This window comes from Lissotriton helveticus, chromosome 8 (assembly GCF_964261635.1).
Source record: "Lissotriton helveticus chromosome 8, aLisHel1.1, whole genome shotgun sequence".
Taxonomy (NCBI): domain Eukaryota; kingdom Metazoa; phylum Chordata; class Amphibia; order Caudata; family Salamandridae; genus Lissotriton; species Lissotriton helveticus.
Window position 1 is genome coordinate 1,481,770,796 of NC_136069.1, and position 19,525 is coordinate 1,481,790,320.

Below are 19,525 nucleotides of genomic sequence, written 5' to 3' on the forward strand. Positions count from 1 at the left end.
GCACTTACATAGACTGGGTCCACGCTTGTCTGTTTGAGATCAGATAAAGAAGTGAAGGCGAGTTGGAGCGATATCTATATATATATATATATATATATATATATATATATATATATATATATTTATATATATATATATATATATATATTCCTCACGCCCAGTCTATGTTTCATCACAGAAACAACTCAGACGCCTTTACGTGCAAGAAAAAGTATTATTTAATGGCAAGTAGAATATATATATATATATATATATATATATATATATATATATATATATATATATATATATATATATATATATATATATATATATATATATATATGTATATATATTGTCCTCCAAATAACTCCTGTTACATGAAGGAGCACTCGACAAGCAGGTAAGTAACCTAGTACTTTATTGCAGTGATGGTGATATTATTTTACCCGTTATTTTTCCTCCTTCAGCCAACGCGTTTCGGAGCTGTGCGCTCCTTCTTCTTGGGCTCAATTGCAAAGGCGGATTAAACATTCCATGATGGCTTTCCATACTTATTACTTAGTAGTGCTCATGTCTTCATGCTTTAGTAGCTGCAAAGTATGATGGGAACAAAGTTAAGCCCATTAAAGTACATGTTTCTATTGAATTCATCTCATGGCAAGTTGGTTGGCGTGTATAAATAGGATATCTAGTGAAAAAATAAATGAATAGACCTAATAGACTGTGATAATAAAGTGCAAGTGCAAATACCTTGTGCTCAACGTGTAAAGTGCAAGTGCCTTAACTACTATCACTGTTAAAGAGTCAGTGTTAGATATCCCAGCCTGCATGTTGAATGATTTGATTACTGTATAATGCCTGCTGTTTAAAATCAACTGATCTATACCCACTGTATCTATCCGATGAGAAAATGATTGTTCAGTGTTGTATGGGCTCACAGTCCATAATGTGGCCCTGATATGTGCAATTACGCAATAAATGTGCTAGCCCCACTTGATGTATATTAATTGACTCACATTATACTTTGAACACAAAACCTATTCTGAATGTAAATGGCTTTCTTATAGTCCCAGAATTGTCAAAGTGCAAGGGCATAGGTGCATTCTACCTATATAAAGTGCAAATGCATTACTATAATACACTGTTGGAGTATCGGCATAAGGTTCCCTGAGCACAATACCTAATAAGATCGTAAGGAGGTTTCTGCTACTCTCAGATATATCAAAGTGCAAGTGCATCAATGCATGCTATTCATATAAAGTGCAAATGCATTACTAGTTAACAATGTCAGAGTGTCGGCATGAGGTGAGAGTGCATATGATACTGGTTAAAAATATATTAATGCAATCTAATCCACATGGAGCATTTCACTAACACCATAGCATGTGCATACAGATTTATCGTGTAACCTCTTCGTAACCTCTTCGCCTATTTGCCTTGCTCACTCTATGTGGAAAAACGTTGGGGCATGATCATAAAACCAAGTTGTTCACGTGAAATTACATATCTATGGTATAAAAAATATTAAAACATTAAAGCATTGTACAGACATGGTCAGCAGATTTCATTTATATTCTCTATTTTTCTAAGGAAATACTTTACGTGTTTCTCTTATTCGAGATGGACATGCATATCTTCATCAGAGTTTAGACCTTGAGGTGTCTTGCAATCAAACATTATTATGTATTGAGATTCTATTTGTCTTAGCTTGCCTTCGCAATTTCCACCTCATCTTCTTCTGGGGACAAAATCGACTACAAAATACATCAGCTCCTCAACCTTGCCTGCATGGACATCCTTAATGTGACGGGCTACAGGATATGACTTATCTCTGTTTTATACTGCCCTAAGGTGCTGAAGAATCCTGACATGGACCATATGAATTGTATTGCCTACATAGATCTTAGGGCAAGTACATTGAAGGACGTACACTACATGGTCACTTTTACAGTTGAAGAAACGTGGGATTATCCAAGGCCTATTCATTCATGGTCATTGGATCTCCGTTTCATTTATTCCATGCTTGCAAGCCTTGCACTTCAAGCACTTGTTGAAGTTTGGATATGTCATCTGCCAACTCTCAGTTTCAACTACCTGAGTGCTATTTCTTACCAATTGTTGCCTCATAGATTTAGCTCTTCTGTGGGGGATAAGGAGTTTACGTGTGACTAGACTACTCAGTGTCGAGTCCCCTTAAACCAGATTCCAATGCCTATTCATGCAGTCTCTCATCTTTGCATGATAGGCATTGTATCCAGTTATCATCCTAATTTCCTGTTTAGTATCTACAGTTTGTCTCTCTTTTCTTTAAATAAAATGTCCTCTCTGGGTAGTCCATCCACTTTCCCTAATGCCGGATTCAAAACTTGCTGGCTATAGCCTCTCTCCTTAAATCTTTCTGTTAAGTCAGTTTGTGCTTGCTTGAGATAGCTTGCCTCACTGCAATTTCTCTTCATACGGAGATGTTCTGTATAGAGGGGAAACAGCCACTACAACGTGGGCATCACATCTCAATGCCCTTACAACAGGGTTATTACAAAGACTGCGTTGTTACTACGCACTGCCATTACTACGCAAGTCATTACATCAACTTGCAGTAGATGGTGTGCTAACATTAGAAATGGTATAGTGTACTATTCCAACACCTTGCGGGTATGTAGGCTGGAGTTGGAATAGTAAATTATACATTCCTAATGCCAGCGCACCATCTACTGCAAGTCGATGTGATGACTTGTGCAGGAATGGCTTTGCGTGGTAACAACGTGGTCATTGTAACAACCGCCTTGTTGGGCACGCATTGTGATGACTCACGTTGTAACGAGTCATATTCACATAGGGGATACTTCGTTTCAGCTTTAGTGGATGGAAGCTGCTCGAGTGAAGGATGGAATTCCCTGCAGTAGGTTTTCTAAAAGCTCTTAATAAAAACTTCCAAATCTAAAAAGTGCACATGTGATTCATGATGGTGCTTGTAAAGTTCAGGTTTAGCGTGTTGTTATTCAGAGCCGCTAGGAAAGTATTAGCCCCCTCTACTGACCACCTCTATATAATAAACAGGTCATCTATAAACCAACACCAGGGGGGGCCTGGCCAACTTCTGAGCATGAAGGATGTGAGCTAAGGGAGCTCCGTTCCAAAACCCCAACACTTGACAACATATCCTGTAATTCACTGGACCTTCAAGCACAAGATACATGACCCTCGTGAGCTGAATGCTTCCGGAACCCCTGGCAGTGTTTTGGGACCCCTGACAGCTGTGGAAGCTATACTTTAAAGCAACAGCTCGGGCAACGCGGAGACCGTAGAGAGACGGAGGGCGGAGTCTCGGAATACAACACAGAGAACCGTATGGGCTCGCGGATGCCGAGATACACGCTGAGACCCCTGACGATCTCTGATCGTGGAGTTGTGATGTAAAGACTGGCGTCTATTAAAGTAGAGCAGAACCGAGTAGGTGGAAGTGACCGTCGGGGTTTGCTGCAACACGGCGAGAGGCGATGAAACGAGATGGCGGACGGAGGCATTTAAGGAGGGGAATCACTCCCCTGATAGTGAAGGTCAGCTGCTAGGTGGGGAACATCCAGGTGCTTAGTGCGGCTGTAGGAGATATGGAAGGCACATCTTTGCTGGAGGAACCACGCAGAAATGATGCAACCATTACATTATCTGATGTGCTTTGCGGATCGATTAAGGTACCCTGTGTCCAGCGCTACGGTGGTTTTTGACTGCCACCCGGCGGGTTAAGGAGACTGTAAATCGAACGAGGGGCCCTATGAAAGAGCTAGCAGTACTGGTCTGGGCTGAAAGAGCGACAGCAGGAGTTGGAAAGAAGACAGCCTGCATACGCAGACAACACAGCAGAGGGAAGTAGTATGTAACATTGCTGCAATCGGCTCTAGAGGCAAAGACATCTGGCTGCCTATCTTGGGGACGAAATCGCACCCCCAAGTGTCCACTAACTGCCTGGCAGTGGACAGCGACTTAGATGTGAGACCCGGATGTGTGCATGGCAGTGATGTGCCGGGGGTGTCAGTGTGTCCTGCCAGAGTGAGGTAGGGTTTCTGCGTGCTGAACGGATTAAACTGCAGCACCCCTGAAAAATCATGACACGAGCACAGTAGGAGTGTAAGGCCAAAAGACCACAACTGTAGACACCTTCTGGCTGGTGCTGGGGACTGGACTGGCTGGGATAAGTGTGGAACAGCGAAAGTGCGTACACCTGAACGGCCCACTCCAGACACATACTGGAACAGCTTAATACACATGATCGCCGGGGCACTATGGGACGCCCTAGAGCTGAACAAACTGAGGCAGCGTCTAACGAAGATGCACACCTCGCACCCAATGGTGGTCCCTCCAATAGTTCGGACAACGAAGTCGTTCCTCCCACAGGAACGCTGCCAAACTATGTTTAATTTTGAAAGTAATACGGGACTCACGCATCGCAATTAAAACACAAATGGGAGCGCTATCCACTAGTCTAATTTTGCTGCAAGCGGACCATAAGAAACTAATAGACAGAGCAAAATCGAATAAGCTGGCCCTGGACGACTTGATACCACAGCAGACCATGCACACCTCTCAGCTTGAACAATTTCAGCGCTAGTTGAAGGGCTTGCAAGACAGGGTGGACGACGCGGAAGGAAGATCCCGACACAATAATGTCAGAATTCTTGGTATCCCGGAGCGAAGCGAGGGAACTAATCCCACCCAATTTGTGGAAAACTGGTTACGGTAACACGTGGCAAAGGAAGGGTTGACAGCACTCTACAGTCTGGAGAGGGTGCATAGAGTAGAGCCAAAACCGCTTCAGGGCCACCTTCCAGGAAGTAAAGAGGAACTTGAGAGCCTGTAATCTGAAATATGCACTGCTTTTCCCAGCCTGGCTGAAGGTTATCTACGGACAAAAATCTATTTTTTTGACAACTCAGAAGAAGCTGCGGATTGACTGGAAATAACATTTACACCAGCGGCCTCACAGACCTCACTCCCGTTGGGCCAAATGCGCCGGATGCTTACACCACGGGATGCCGGGTACCACATGGAGGAAAACAGAAGAGGCATGGAAACTACTGACACTGGCCCAACTCCAGAGCAAATTACGAACAGTCAAAATGTGATGATCTTTTAACGGCGGCGGCGCGCCGGGCATGATGTCCAAAATACAGCTGCTTCGACGGAGTCATCAGATGCAGCTACGGTGCACTCTGACTCTGAGACTAGCCTGACACTGTTTCTTTCAATTATTGCACCAGTGGCCAGAGACTACTAGAACTGTGGTACCGGGATGGTCGGGAGTGGTAATGTATATGATATTCCGCATTTTGCTTTGTTATTGATAGCTAATTTGGAAGGTCTAGATGCCTGGAACTGTAGGGGGGGATATATAGGATTATTAAATTCATTCCTTTGCTGTGCAGTGCAATGCCTAACCGGAATCAGGCAGTTGTTACCTCCTCCCGCCTAGCGAATGCACTCTGGCATTTCTTACTTGAAGTCCATGTTGGACTTGTGTTTCAAGTTTGGTCCTCTGTTGTTTACTGGGGGAACCTAGTATTGGGGAATTTAGTTGGTAATGCATGCTTGCCCTCACACCCATGACACCTCACTGGCTCAGAAATTCTCATGCTGCATGGACATCTCACCTCCTGTTTCAAGATAATATCACATAACAAGTATAAATATTGCACCTGGAATGTAAGGGGCATGGGCTCGGTTCACAAGAGACATCGTATTCTGGCACAGCTAAATAGAAGAAGGATAGACATAGCTTTCCTTCAGGAAACTCACCTGAATCCTGATGAAGCGTCTACATTGCAGGAAGAAATGGAGGGGACAATTGCTTTTCACTGCTTATTCCGCATTTGCTTGAGGGGGTGGCGATCTGGGTTCGTAATACTGTCCCATTTAAGTTACTAGAACAAAGAGTGGACATGCATGGCAGATATTTACTGCTTCATGGCTTACTGGATGGGGCAAACATAGTCTTTGGGAGTATATATTTCCGAACACCGACCAAGATAGATACCTGGCAACCCTTAGCGTGGCACTGGTCTGGCTATCACTGAGTACTAGGGGGTGACTTTAATGCGGTGTTGGATATTGACCTGGATAGGTTGCATCCCCCGTTGCATGCGACTGAGAGTAGAAAACAAGCTGAAGCATTTAGGGGATGGGCATGGGGTTGGGAACGGCACGACACCTGGCGAGTGAAAAACTTGAGACATGGAGAGTATTCCTTTTACTTCCCACACCGGCAACATACCAGAATAGACAGATTTGTTTGCTCTGGAGCACTGCTTGGTTCTATTAACAGCATGCTGCACATCGGCGAGACATTGTTGGACATAACCCGGTGGAGTTATCCCTACAGTGGTGTAGGATCCCGACCCTGATACCGACCTGGAGATTGCTGACCCTACTGTCTATATCAGGAATCACTGAAGACAGGTGTGCTCCCCCTCACTACGTTGCAAGCGACCGTGATTTCACTGTTTTTGTTTTGTCCTCATTGCCCAGCTATAGCAGAGATATACTCCATGATCAACTCCGAAATGGCACCAACCAGTGATCTAGTTTACCGGGACGGAACACTCTACACCTTGCCATCCTTACTCAACCATCAGTGACTGTTTCATCGGACCATCAATAAGCCACCACCAGAGTATTTAACAATATGGTATAGAGGCCTAATCATTGGACTGATTTGTATATGATTCTACCCAGTTTTCATAAGGAAGCCAGAAGTCATTCCGCTTGCTTTTACGTACTTTATCTAACATAGTAGTATACCTTATTGAGGCCAACCATTCTATTTCAGTGGGGGGAGTAACTTTGACCCAATCTGACATATTTCCCTACAAACGAGTAATATTAGAAAAAATAACAATTTTTAAATATTTTTTGTCAGATTCATAGTTATCTGAAAGCCCAAATAAGACCAAAGATTTGCTTACCTGGAGCATTTCACCATGTATTAGAGAAGTTATATTACTCACTTCCAGCCAAAAACCTTGAATCGCTGGGCATTCTAAAAACATGTGGATATCATCACTTTTCTCTTTACCACATTTAGGGTACTTTGGCACCACTCCATTCCCCAGCTTAGATATTTTGTAGGGCGTCCAATACACCCTGTGGAGACAAAAGAGGTGGTTCCGTCTTAAATTTATGGGTCGTACTGTAGAGTATAATGTATTACATGATACTTGCCATAAATCTTCTATCTGCTCCCCTGGCAAGCTCTTCTCCCACAGCGCCGTTGGCAAGTTGAAATCGCCATCTGCTATTTCCATTAACAGCCAGTACCCATTCACCATCTCTTTTTTCTGAATTACTCCAGCTACCAAGCTTGATTCCAATTTATTTGGCAGTCCTGCTCCAAGACCTTCAGTGTGGCTCCAACTCAACATTTGAAGATATTTAAATCTTGATAGTCGACCGTTAAGTGAAGCTTGACCCTCTTCTCATGATATTAGGGCTCCATTCTTCATCAATTGACACCAGGTGATTATTCCTGCATCTTTTAATGCACGCGCCAAACAATCCCTAGTCCATTCCGGAGATCCTGGTGAGTAAAAAATTGGCTGCTGTGCTGTGTGGTGTGTTGTTCCAGATGAGTTAATAATCGCAGGGGCCATTCATTTTGTGCTGAGGCTCACTGGAGGATAATCTAATTTGACCTATGAGACGCTGTTTTTATGGTTTGTGTGTTGTGTTTTTGTTTTCCTAGATTGATGCAACAATCGTAGGGGCCATTCAGTTTATGTTGAGGCTCACATGAGGAGCCAGCATATACCTTCCTCTTCAGCTGGTACCAGAAAAATTGGCTGGAAGAGGGTAATGCCTTTTAATGAAATCCTTTGGATAGACTAAGAGTGTCCGGAGGGGCGTTCCTGGTGTGTTTTTAATTTCTGTATTCTTTCAATTTGACAGTCCCAGAGTACAAGGTGTCCAACATTGGTGCGGTGACAAAGTGTCAAGCCCTGATGAATCTGCCGGGAGTTTCAGTGGCAGTGAAACATGTTGGCTGTAGGTAATGGTATGCAGAGTTAGCTACCAGCCTTTTTAGTTCAACAGAACACACCTAATTTCAAAATGAAGTTGTGCGAAAGGTGTGCCTGTTGATTTTAAGCACTTTTGACCACAGAAGGGAGTGAATGCTTATTGCTCCTTTGCACTTCACACACCTTTTTGGTTTGTTTTCAGACACTTTCCTTCTCTTTTCTTTTGAATCGAATGACTACCTATGATGAGAAAAGGGGCATAACCTGGTGAACACCTGCCAGTTGCCCCGAGGGAGGTGCGCCCGTGAGGTGTCATTCGTTTCTCCACACATTTTTTTACATGGAGTAAGTGTGGTTGGATGTCCTGTGTACATGACTGATGCAGACATCGTTCAGTGCTCTGTTCTGACTGTCATTTGGAAGTTTACTAGGAATTTCCCTTATTTTTATATTGAGAATTTCGGCCAAAATACATTAAACACACCAACCAAAAATATTTTCCAAAATTGGTGGTGCAGCATTGGACTTTGACCGTTTGTCTCTCCATTGCATTAATAGGAGTTTTGATATTGAATGCCCTGGGGACAAGGTTTTTTGTGATATTGTCCGAGTTAAAAATTGGCACCATCCCGCTACAATAGTTGATTTTTAGTTCCCTTTCTAACTTTGTACCATGTTATTGCTAAACCCTGTAATGTTTTCAAACGTATCTTCTTGAAATAGCGCGGGTCACCGTATTTAGGAGTACAACCAAATTCTCCCCTTCTACATCATTTACCATAGCTTAATACATTTTCCCAATTTCTGTATCATCCCGTGTCTTAAACAGACCTTTTCCTCCTTTTAATAGTAACACCCAAGCGTAATAGGATAGATCTGGCAACTTCAAGCCTCCTTTCATATAGTTTTGTCTCAATTTTTTCCATGAAATGCGGACTCCTTTGCAGGCCCATATAAAGTTGGTGATTTTTGACTGGGACATTTTAAGTCACTCTTCCTTGAAAACCATGGGAATGTTCTGAAATAGCAATATGACTTTTAGGAGGATTGTCATTTTAATAGTATTGACTCTTCCATAGATGGATAATGGCAATTGAGACCACCCCAGCAGAAGTTTACCAAATTCCTTGTTAATCTTATGAAAGTTAGTTTCAGGAATTTGTTCCACATTTTGCACGATTTTGATACCCAAATACCTAATTTCCTTGTTTACACAGTTTGCCTGTGTATTAATGTTCCAGACCATTATAACCGTTTTACTTTGATTTATCTCATACCCTTAGATCTTCCCAAATCTTGCAGCTAATTCATAGACCATTGGTAATGCCAGACTCAGATTTGATGTATACACCACCAAGTCATCCGCATATAACCCACTTTCTTTTGCCAACCCCTTGCTTGGAAAGGAATTGTGTTGTCATGTTTCCTAATTTTCTCATCTAGGGGTTCAATATAAAGATCAAAAAGTAGGGGGGATAGCGGGCAGCCCTGTCTTGTCTCTCCACAGATGTTAAAGTTCTTGGATAAGCTCTAGTTAATTAATATTCTGGCTGAGGGGATTTTATATAGCTGCTTTATGGCCCTACAGAAGTTATCCCCCAAGTTGGATAGTCTCAAGATTTCCTGCAGATAACACCAGTTCACGCTATCAAATGCCTTGGTCGCGTTCACTGTGATATCTGCTAATGGCTCTTTATCTGTAGAGGCTAGATCAATAGCACCAATAAGACTGTAGCTTAGATCTTTAATACTTCGTCCTTGCACAAAACCTTTCTGGTCTTGGTGAAGGAGTGCTCCCACCACCCCATTTATTCTATCAGCTAGTATTTTCGAAAAGATCTTATAATCCGAATTTAATAACGAGATGGGCCTATAGGAGTCACAGCAGTCTGGTGGTTTGTCAGGTTTAGGTATCGGGTAACAGTGGCCCTCAATCCATGATGGGGGAATCTCTTCTCCATTTTCAAATACTGTCAAAAGCAGTCTGCTAAAAACCGGCAATAGATATTTCTCTAATGTTTTATAAACTTCCATGGAGAGACCGTCTGGGCCTGCTGCGTTACTCAATTTTCCTGCTTTAATGGCCTTCTTCATTTCTTCCTGATTTATCACGTCATTAATACTGACCTTCTGAGACTCAGATGCTCTTCGAGGAAGTTTTTGGTCTAACCATTCTAATATATCCTCTCTTGTTGTATTCAGATTCTCTGTATACACTTCCTCAAAATATTTTAATAATGTGGCCTCTTTACTTCCCCCCGCTCTTATTGGGTCGCCAGACTTAACATAATTTAGCTTGCTAATAAAAGTTTTTGCCGGATCGTTTTTTATCTTCCATGCAAGTAACTTGCCACACCCTTTCCTGTACTTAAAGTGGGCCAACTTACTTGCTTGCCATCTTTCTTGTAACCTCCTTTCCACTCCTGCCAAGAGATCAACTTTAAGAATCTGAATAGATGATTGTCCCACTTAGTATTCTATTTCATTACCTTGTATCTTCTGTTCCAACCTTTGGATTTTATTTTCTATAGTTAGTATTTCTGCCTTTCTCTGTTTACTTTTATATGACTGCAGTAATGTAATCTTGCCTCTTAAGAAGGCCTTATATGTATCCCAAACTACTCCGATTGAAGTGCTACCTACATTAATATAAAGAAATTCTTGGGATTCCAACCCTAATTTATTCATGATATCATCATCAGCCAATATAGTACGATCCATCCATCTACGCTGTACTCCGGAGCTCGGGGGGACCAAGCCCAGTGTTATTGCAGAATGGTCGGACATATGTGCCCCCACATGGTTTACCTTTCCAACCTGATTCTTTATACTTTGCTATTCTAGACTGATGACCATATTTTTAGTTGTTAAAAGAAAAACTTCTTAGAGAGCCCATCTTTTCTCTTGAAATATCACACCATCCTAAGCTCTTAATAGAATTTATCATCAATGATCTTGACTTATTGTGTATTGTGCTTCTGCTTTTTGTGGATCGATCTAGACTTCCATCTAAAACCACATTAAAGTCCCCTGCGAATATAACCGGATTAGGAAAGTCTAACAGCTGTGCGAATAAATTACCAAATGGTGTGGGGTCATCTATGTTGAGGCCATAGTACCCTACCATTGTATATGATTGATCGTAACAAACATTTCATCTTCGCAATCACCCACCTGCCAGTCTTATCCACTCTACTTTCCACAACCTCAATCTGGGAGTTGACTTTTATCAAAATCGCTACCCCTCTTATAGTGAGTTGTTGATCAGTACATACCAAATTTTGTATCCATTTCCTATTCTCAAACAGCTCTCTGATTTCATGGTTGGTTAGCTGCGTCTCTTGAAGTAAAATAATTTGAGCAGAATCCTCTCATGCCTATGATTTATCCTGAGGCCGTTTACATTCCATGATAGAAATTCTATCTGTGGCTTCTGGTTTGCTGTCATTTCTTTTTTTTTCTTAATGGCTCCGTTCCAACCTGGGTTTTGATGTGTGTAGAAGACAGCATTTTTTTTTCCCTATGCTCCCACACCCGTGCACTTATGACTACCCGTGAACCTTGCCCTTCTCCCCTTGGGAAACCCTCCTCTTCTTTCTTGATGGCTAAAGCCTTAGGAGGCCCTATTCCGGAGATCTGTTCCCGCTGCATATGCTGACCCCACTACTTGTAATGTACCACTAAAGACTCTTATCTCAACATATTCTGCCTAAGAGAATAGCAGGGCTAAATGTTACCCCTCCTATCCTGTGCCAGCTACTGATATTTATTTTAAAAATTCCTCCACATCTTCAACTCTGCGAAAGGTCTGCATCCTATTGTTATGCATTACCCATAAACTGGCAGGAAATTTTAACTGTGCTGTCGCACCCAGCTTCTTAAAAGGCTCAATCATGTTCCCAAATTCCCACTGCTTACTTGCCATGAGTTGGGAAATATCTGACCTGATCTCAAAGTTAATGCCATCAACAGACATTGATCTACGTTTCCGTGCTTTCAGAAGAATTTCTTCTTTTAAGTTATAGGTATGGGAATTTACCAAGATTTTTCTTGGCTTGCTTTTATTGCCAATCCTCATAAAGGGATCCCCATGAACCCTCTGTTTATCTTTAGTTAATTCTTCTTCTGAGCATTTTACTTGCAACCCTTCCTTGATCAGACGCACCACGAATGCCCTGATATCCTCGCCCTCTACTCCTTCTGGGACCTTTAGCATACGGACGTTACATCTCCTTTGATTATTTTCCAGTGATTCAAGTTTTTCTTTCAGTTGCCTCTTGTTCCCCCTCAAATCACTAATTTATTTTTTATGAGACTCCGTTTGAAGCGCTAGATTACTCATTTCAGCTTCCAGCAGTGAGGTTCCAGCAGCTACATCATCCAACTTTTTTCCAAGACTCTCACATACAGGTCTAATGTCTTTCTGATTCAGCTTGGATGTCTCAAACCTATTCCGTACTTCTGCTGTCAATAATTGAATCAACGTAGTAACTGATTGTGACTGGTCTTGTGTTGGGAGCAGAGGCTGAGAATAAGATTGACCTATTGGTTCTAAAGATAATAGGAACAACAATGGTGAGAGAGGAACCAATGGGACCCAGGGGGAAACATGGCGGCCGCTTAGTACGCAGTCGCGGAGGCTCCCGACGAAGGAGAAGGCAAATTGCGAAAACGAGAAAGGCCCAAGGCATCCATATCAAGAATTTGACAACTAAAGGCATAATGCAGGCTGCGCCAAAAAAAAAGAATGTGACAGTATCGGAATCAAATTAGGAATCATAGTGTGCTGAGAGTAATACTGGTCTACATCAGCATTTGCTTTGCGCCTTGTTCTATGCCCAACGCTGCTGCCGGTTCTCCATGTTGCTTCGGCTGCATCTCTTCGGAGCATAGCGTGAGGGTGGGGGTGTTGTGTTGAAGGGAGTCGAGGGAGGGAAATCGCGGGTGTTGAGACGCTGCCATAGAGGGCAGACTGTTGGAGGCTAGGACTGAGTCGTGCGAGAGCTCGACAGGGGCCGGAAAGCGCTGGTGAGGAGGACTCGTGATGGAGACCTGCGTGGAGTGAGGGGAAGCCCATCGGGAACAGGGGTATGTGTGGAGGTAGAAGTGGAAGGCGGCCCTTGGGAGGGGAGTAGCAATAACAGAAGGACAGAGGGAAGGAAGGGAAAGGCTGTAGGGGAGATACAGGAGGACAGTAGAGGCGACATAAATATGTTTGCAGATAATTGGCATGCACACCCAAAGAGAAGTGGAGAAGGAGAAAATAACTTGAATATAGCAGGTTCTCAACTTAAAGGAAAAGTGGAAGGGGCAGAGCCAGTGGGGGCCCTGCAAAATAGATATCAAAAGTCATTGAGGGGCACCCAAAGTGCATCGCGAACAAATAGCAAAACAGGAAAATGGCCCTCTCTGAAGCAGGGGGATACAGGTACAGGAGAGTGGGTAACCCCTAAAAAGATGAAAGCTAAGGTGAAGAGAGGAGAGATACAAGTCTCAGACCTAAAGATCACAACTTCACTGAGGACCTTTTTTAAGGTAGTTCCCGAAACACTGCTCTTAAAAAAACTCTGCTTTAGCTACCCCTGGGACGGGACTAAGGGGGGAAGATATAGCAAATCCGAACAAATATCAGATTTTAGCAGAGATCTCTGAATCCCAGGAGAGAGTGTCTATAAAAGAGAGTGGGCCAAGCTGAAAAAATGGAGCCACTATTGTACACACTCAGCCACAGAATCAGTCTCTAAGTCAGACACGAGCAGCAACCTCTCAAGACTAGATAGCAACTTCCAAAGCATGCTCTAAAGAAGGGGGTGCTTCGAGTTCGGTTGAAGCAACTCAACCAGGCAATCAAATTCAACTATTATCCCAATCACAATTTTATTCTCAGCCTCTGCTCCCATCACAAGACCGTGATTTCACTGTTGAAGCCAGGGAGAGAAGGTTCCGACATGTCAGGGGACAGACCCTTATCGCTACTCAACTTGGATTATAAAATTCTAAGTAAATTGTTGGCCAATAGACTCTGTCAATTTATCCCGAAGTTGATACACACTGATCAATGCGAATTTGTGCCCAGTAAGAGTACGGCGCTTAATATCAGACAACTGCATCAAATTATGACAGGTACACTCAACTCGGGGACAACAGAGGCATGCATATCGCTTAACCTACGGCAGGCATTAGATTTGCTACACTGGGACTACATGTTCTACTCCCTCTCCAGGTTTGACATACCAGCCGAATATATTACATGAGTGCGGCACGGATGCATGGGACAGCATATATTGCAACAATACACTGTGGCTAGAGGTACCAGACAAGGATGTCCACTGTCGCCTTTATTGTTTATCTTGGCATTGGAACCCCTTTTGCATAGGCTCTGTTCCCTATCGGGGTGTAAGGGAGTAGCGAGAGCCCCACAACACATATTGTCTCTGCTTATGCAGAAAACATCATTTAATACATGACAGTCATGGATATGAATCTCGAGCCTCTGGCCTCAACTTTTGATTTTTTTCAGAAGTTGTCTGGCCTCTTGATCAATGTCACCAAATCTTATGTTTACTTATTTGATGGCTCCACGCATAGTGGACAGTTGCATTTTGGCCAACAGGAATTCAGCATAGCGCCCAATACCTTCAGGTATCTGGGTATACAGATCTATCGATATACAACAGACTTGCTAGAAGGCAATCTGACTAGCGCGGTAACTGCTCTCAAACCTCAAGTTAAGCTTTGGACCTCACTCCCCCTGTCGGTGGCTGGTAGGGTTGCTATAGCTAAAATAGTACTATTACCAAGGCTGCTTTATTACTTCACCAAGCTGCCTATACTTGTGCCGGGGGGGATTTTTAAATTATTGAACTCTCTAATGACAGAACTGATTTGGGGTACAGGACGCAGACGAATTGGCCTAGTGAAACTACAACTGAGTACAGGCCAGGAAGGACTGGGAGTGCCGGATTTGAAGGCGTACTGCTACTCTAGCCAACTGCAGTGGCTGGCGAATTGGTTAGCGGGACACAGCTTGCAGGAATTAGGTATATCGCATCGGGAATGGGACCGAGGAGATATCCACAGATTCCTATTACCCAGGTCCCAAATTCCAACAACAGCACCCCATCTATTACGGATAGCACTAACATACTGGAGACAAGCAGTGAGATACACAAAGCAGATACCACCATACGCCCCTACCATCCCACTGCTGGGTATTCTCCTACAGACAGGGGTGGTTACCAATCATGCTCTGCTGGCGTGCTTCGACACAGGAATTACTACAGTAGGGGCGTTCTTCTCGGAAGGTGTTCTAATGTCACATGAGGCCTTCGTGCATGAGCATGGAACCTCAGAAAGACTGTTCCTTTTACACACCAGTATTTCGAGAGATATTAGAGACACATGCATCCAAGGGGGTACCGAACCCACTACAAACATGCTCCTCACTATGCAATACCTAATGGGACATGGGGCACACCTGACCAAATGGTTGTCTCAGGGGATCTGCACCGCATAGGCGATCTTGTTACAGCCACTCCGGGACAAGTAGGCAAGAGACGTGGGTTGTGCTTTTACAGACAATGAATGGGACACCATAATAGGCTACCCCAAGAAGGCGTCTCGCAACCCCAAATTTAAATTAATTCAATTGATGCCTTTACACAGAGCATATTTGACCTCATGTAAACTAAGTACCATGTTTCTGGGAGCAGGAGACACCTGCCCACTTTGTCACGCACCTAACAAGGGACTGTTACACATGGTGTGGGACTGCCCGAGATTAAGACACTACTGAACGTCAGTGTGTCGGATACTGATGACCATTGCCCCAGTGCGCAACAATGACACAATGGAATATTGTATACTGGGCCTGGGAACCCTTGGGAAGAAGGGTAATCCAACTCATGAATTTGCTAACCTTGCACTACTCCTAGCAAAAAGAAACATCACAATACGCTGGAAAGCCACTAGGGCTCCATCCTTGCAGGAGTGGCATGCGGAGATGGTCAGATGGGGGAAGGCAGAGGGGGCTGAACCCGAAAGGGTAGAACACAGGGGCCTACGAAGAACAATGATATCTATGACTTGGAATACGTTAATGGAGGAATATACAGCAATAGATATACTATCATACTGAGAACCTATAGATGCTCCTTAACTGAATCCCCCAAAAACAGGGAGTGAACGAAAATGTCTGTGACAGCACTGTACTATCACCACAGGAGGGGTGGGAAGCAAGCAGAGAGAACTACCGAGGAATTGTGTACACAGGGGGAGGAACAAGCATGTGAATATACTACTATCGGGGAAGCGGGCTGGGCTACGGGGGGTGGGAGGGATAGGGGAGTTTGTTATTTTAGGTTAGATGTAAAATGAGAAGAAATAACTGTAAATTTAAATGATACATTATAGCTGTTTTAGGTCAAAGGCACTGGAGTTATGGGGACACACATTGTTCCGAAGTCAGAGACCTAATTGTTGTACTTAAGAACTGACACTTACGAATTGCATAGGCTCTCCAGGAACGCTGTTGCGATCTGCTGTGTAACCACTGTAAACGCAAGAGACTTAAGCTGTACAAATAGAATGTCAGTATACTGCCTTCCATTATATGTTTATCTGTTGTGCAAAATCAATAAAAATATGTTAGGAAAAAAATCGATAAACCAACACCAGACCTTGATATTTTCATTCCACTCTGTCTTGTGTTCCTCCCTGAGCACCTGCTACTCCCACCAGCCCATGTGGAGATTCACAGAGCTGGGGGTGAAGCAGGTGCCCATGGACGTACCCCTTAGTTGCCTATAGGTGTTGTTCCCAAAAAGGAAAAAGTTATTTTCTAGGCACAATTCAGCCATTTTGATCAGCATCTCAGAGTGTATACATTTATCGGCCTTTGTGCGCAATGCTTGTGTACAACGAGGCTAGGTCTAATTGTATCAGTAAATCTGATTCTTCCCAATGGACATTGTGCAATTTTCTTAAAATATCCTTGGTGTCCTGAATGTAGGATGGCAGGGTTTTTACAATAGCTTGCAGGAAGTAATCTGTGGGTTGGTGGGTCAGCAGTTCCTATACTGCTCAACCTATCTGCAGCATTTGATACTGTAGATCACTCTCTTCTGGTGCAGCGCTTAAAAACAATAGGGATTGGAGGAGTCACACTTCCCCTACTGACCTCCTTTCTATCAGATAGAACTCAATCTGTCCACTTGGGCAATTTTAAATCAACACCTTTTACACTGCCATGCGGGGTTCCGCAGGGCTCATCGTTGAGCCCCACACTTTTTAATATTTATGTGGCAGAATTAGCCCCACTAATCAGAAGCTTTAATCTGATTCCAACCTCCTATGCAGATGATACCCAACTGGTTATATCGACAGTGGACAAGGTTATCAATCATTCCACAAAACTTCATGATTGTATGATCCAATTAAGTACCTGGATGAGTTATCCCTGCCTGAAATTAAATTCAAGCAAGACGAAAGTGATCATGTTTGGGAATCTTTTTCCTTCCTGGTCCCCCGAATGGTGGCCGGACAATCTTGGCCCCTCTCCAGAAATTGTGACTAAAGCCAAAAATTTGGGAGTTATAGACGATAAGTTGAGTCTAAAACCTCAAGTATCCAAGGTGGTGTCTTCAGCATATTTTATGATAAAAACCTGAAGGAAAATATGTCCTTTTATTCCTAAAAAATCTAGACAGATTGTTGTAACCTCGCTAGTCTTACCTAAGCTAGATTATTGCAATGACCTATATATTAATATCCAATCCACTTGCCTTAGAAAATTGCAAACAGTACAAAATGCTGCTGCAAGACTCGTACTGGATATACCCAAATATCAGTCTGTTAGATCAGGGATTCAGGACCTTCAATGGCTCCCTCGGCAGCCTTCTTGCTGAACGTCCCTCGGACAAGAAAGGCCACCTGGGGAGACAGATGCTTCACGACAGCCACAGCCAAACTGTGGAACACCCTCCCACTCCATATCAAATCCGCACCCACGCTTCTTACATTTCGGAAAAACCTTAAAACATGGCTCTTCTCCTCCTCCTAACTCCCCCGTCATACTTTAGTGAGCTCTGAGATCACCAGCGCCGAGACACCCGTATGGGTATTTGTGCGCTTTAAAAATTGCAAAAATAAATAAATAAATAAATAAGAGGGCAAAGCATTGTGTATAGCCCACAAAGCTCTCCATAAAGAAGGTCCAACATTTTTATGGGATCTTTTTAAATGGTATATCCCCGACAGGCAAACAATCAAAAGGAGTTAAAGGGGGAAATACAGGGGAGGCCACCCCCCATTCAAACAGATTCCAACAATAAAGGGCCCCACCTGAATTGCACCTATCTTGACTCACACAAAGGATCTGATAATAATATTATCTCCTTATCCTCCTAGTGTGTTAATTGACACTACTATGTTTGGTCATGGTGCCCTTTCAATACTTAAAAACCGTCATCACAGGTCTATACTAACTCAAGAAAAAACGTAGTGTGTAAAGAGTGAGTGCCTCACGGTAGCAACACCTGAGGGGGTTACTGACTAATAATTGCCAGTCTACCCACTTCTCATCATTGGCCACTCTCTCTTTGTGTGTGGAAAAGAATATACAAAAATAACTAATGTGCTCCCTTTACAACAAAACTCATATAGTGAAGAAATAGTAGACACGGTTAAATGTGCCCACTACACAGACCACATACGTGCTCAAAGAACCCCAGTGAAAACCAAAAGAGAATTTCTTTTAGAATTCTCACTTACTAAAACCGGGTGATGGTTACTGGCCATCCAATTTTATTCCTGGCTGCAAGCATTCCCCCTTAAAAGCGGTTACCAATACACCATAATTTTTTGCCAACATATTTCGTTGCCAAGAGTTTACCAACTTTGCCAGGGCTTTGGGGGTTCTATACTCTTATTCTTCACTCTTGATAGTTCCCAAGACCAGTGACAACATTGAAAACGAACCAACATTAGATCACCCAAAGGTTACATATCGAACCACAGTTATTCTGAGAACCAAGAAGGTTCCATGAATATAATTTAATATTCAATTGTTTCAACAGTACCTAATGGTTGCCGAATCACTGCATACCTACAGCTATCAATCATTTATGGACCCCGTGTCAAAAGATCATGTGGCCGCCGGGTGGTCCCTCAATGTCGAGCACCCTACAAAGTGTAAAAAAGCATGAGATTAAACGTGTCACATCCCAGCCAATATTCATAAATTGTGTAGTACACATGCCACGTTAAAAACTCCTGCAATACCTTTGTGTACCCCTGTATCACTTTGAATATTCCGGCGCTGCCTGGTATTTGTTCCGGTATTCGGGTTTAACAGCATACAGCTCCCATGACCCCGAGGGTCTCTTCTGGGCTCCATTGGTTCGAACCCCACCACATCATTCAATAGCACTAAATGCAGGCTCCACACTTCTTTCGGACAGACAACCCCGAGGGTCTCTTCTGGGCCCGATTGGTTCGAATCCTACCACATCATTCAATAGCACTAAATGCAGGCTCCA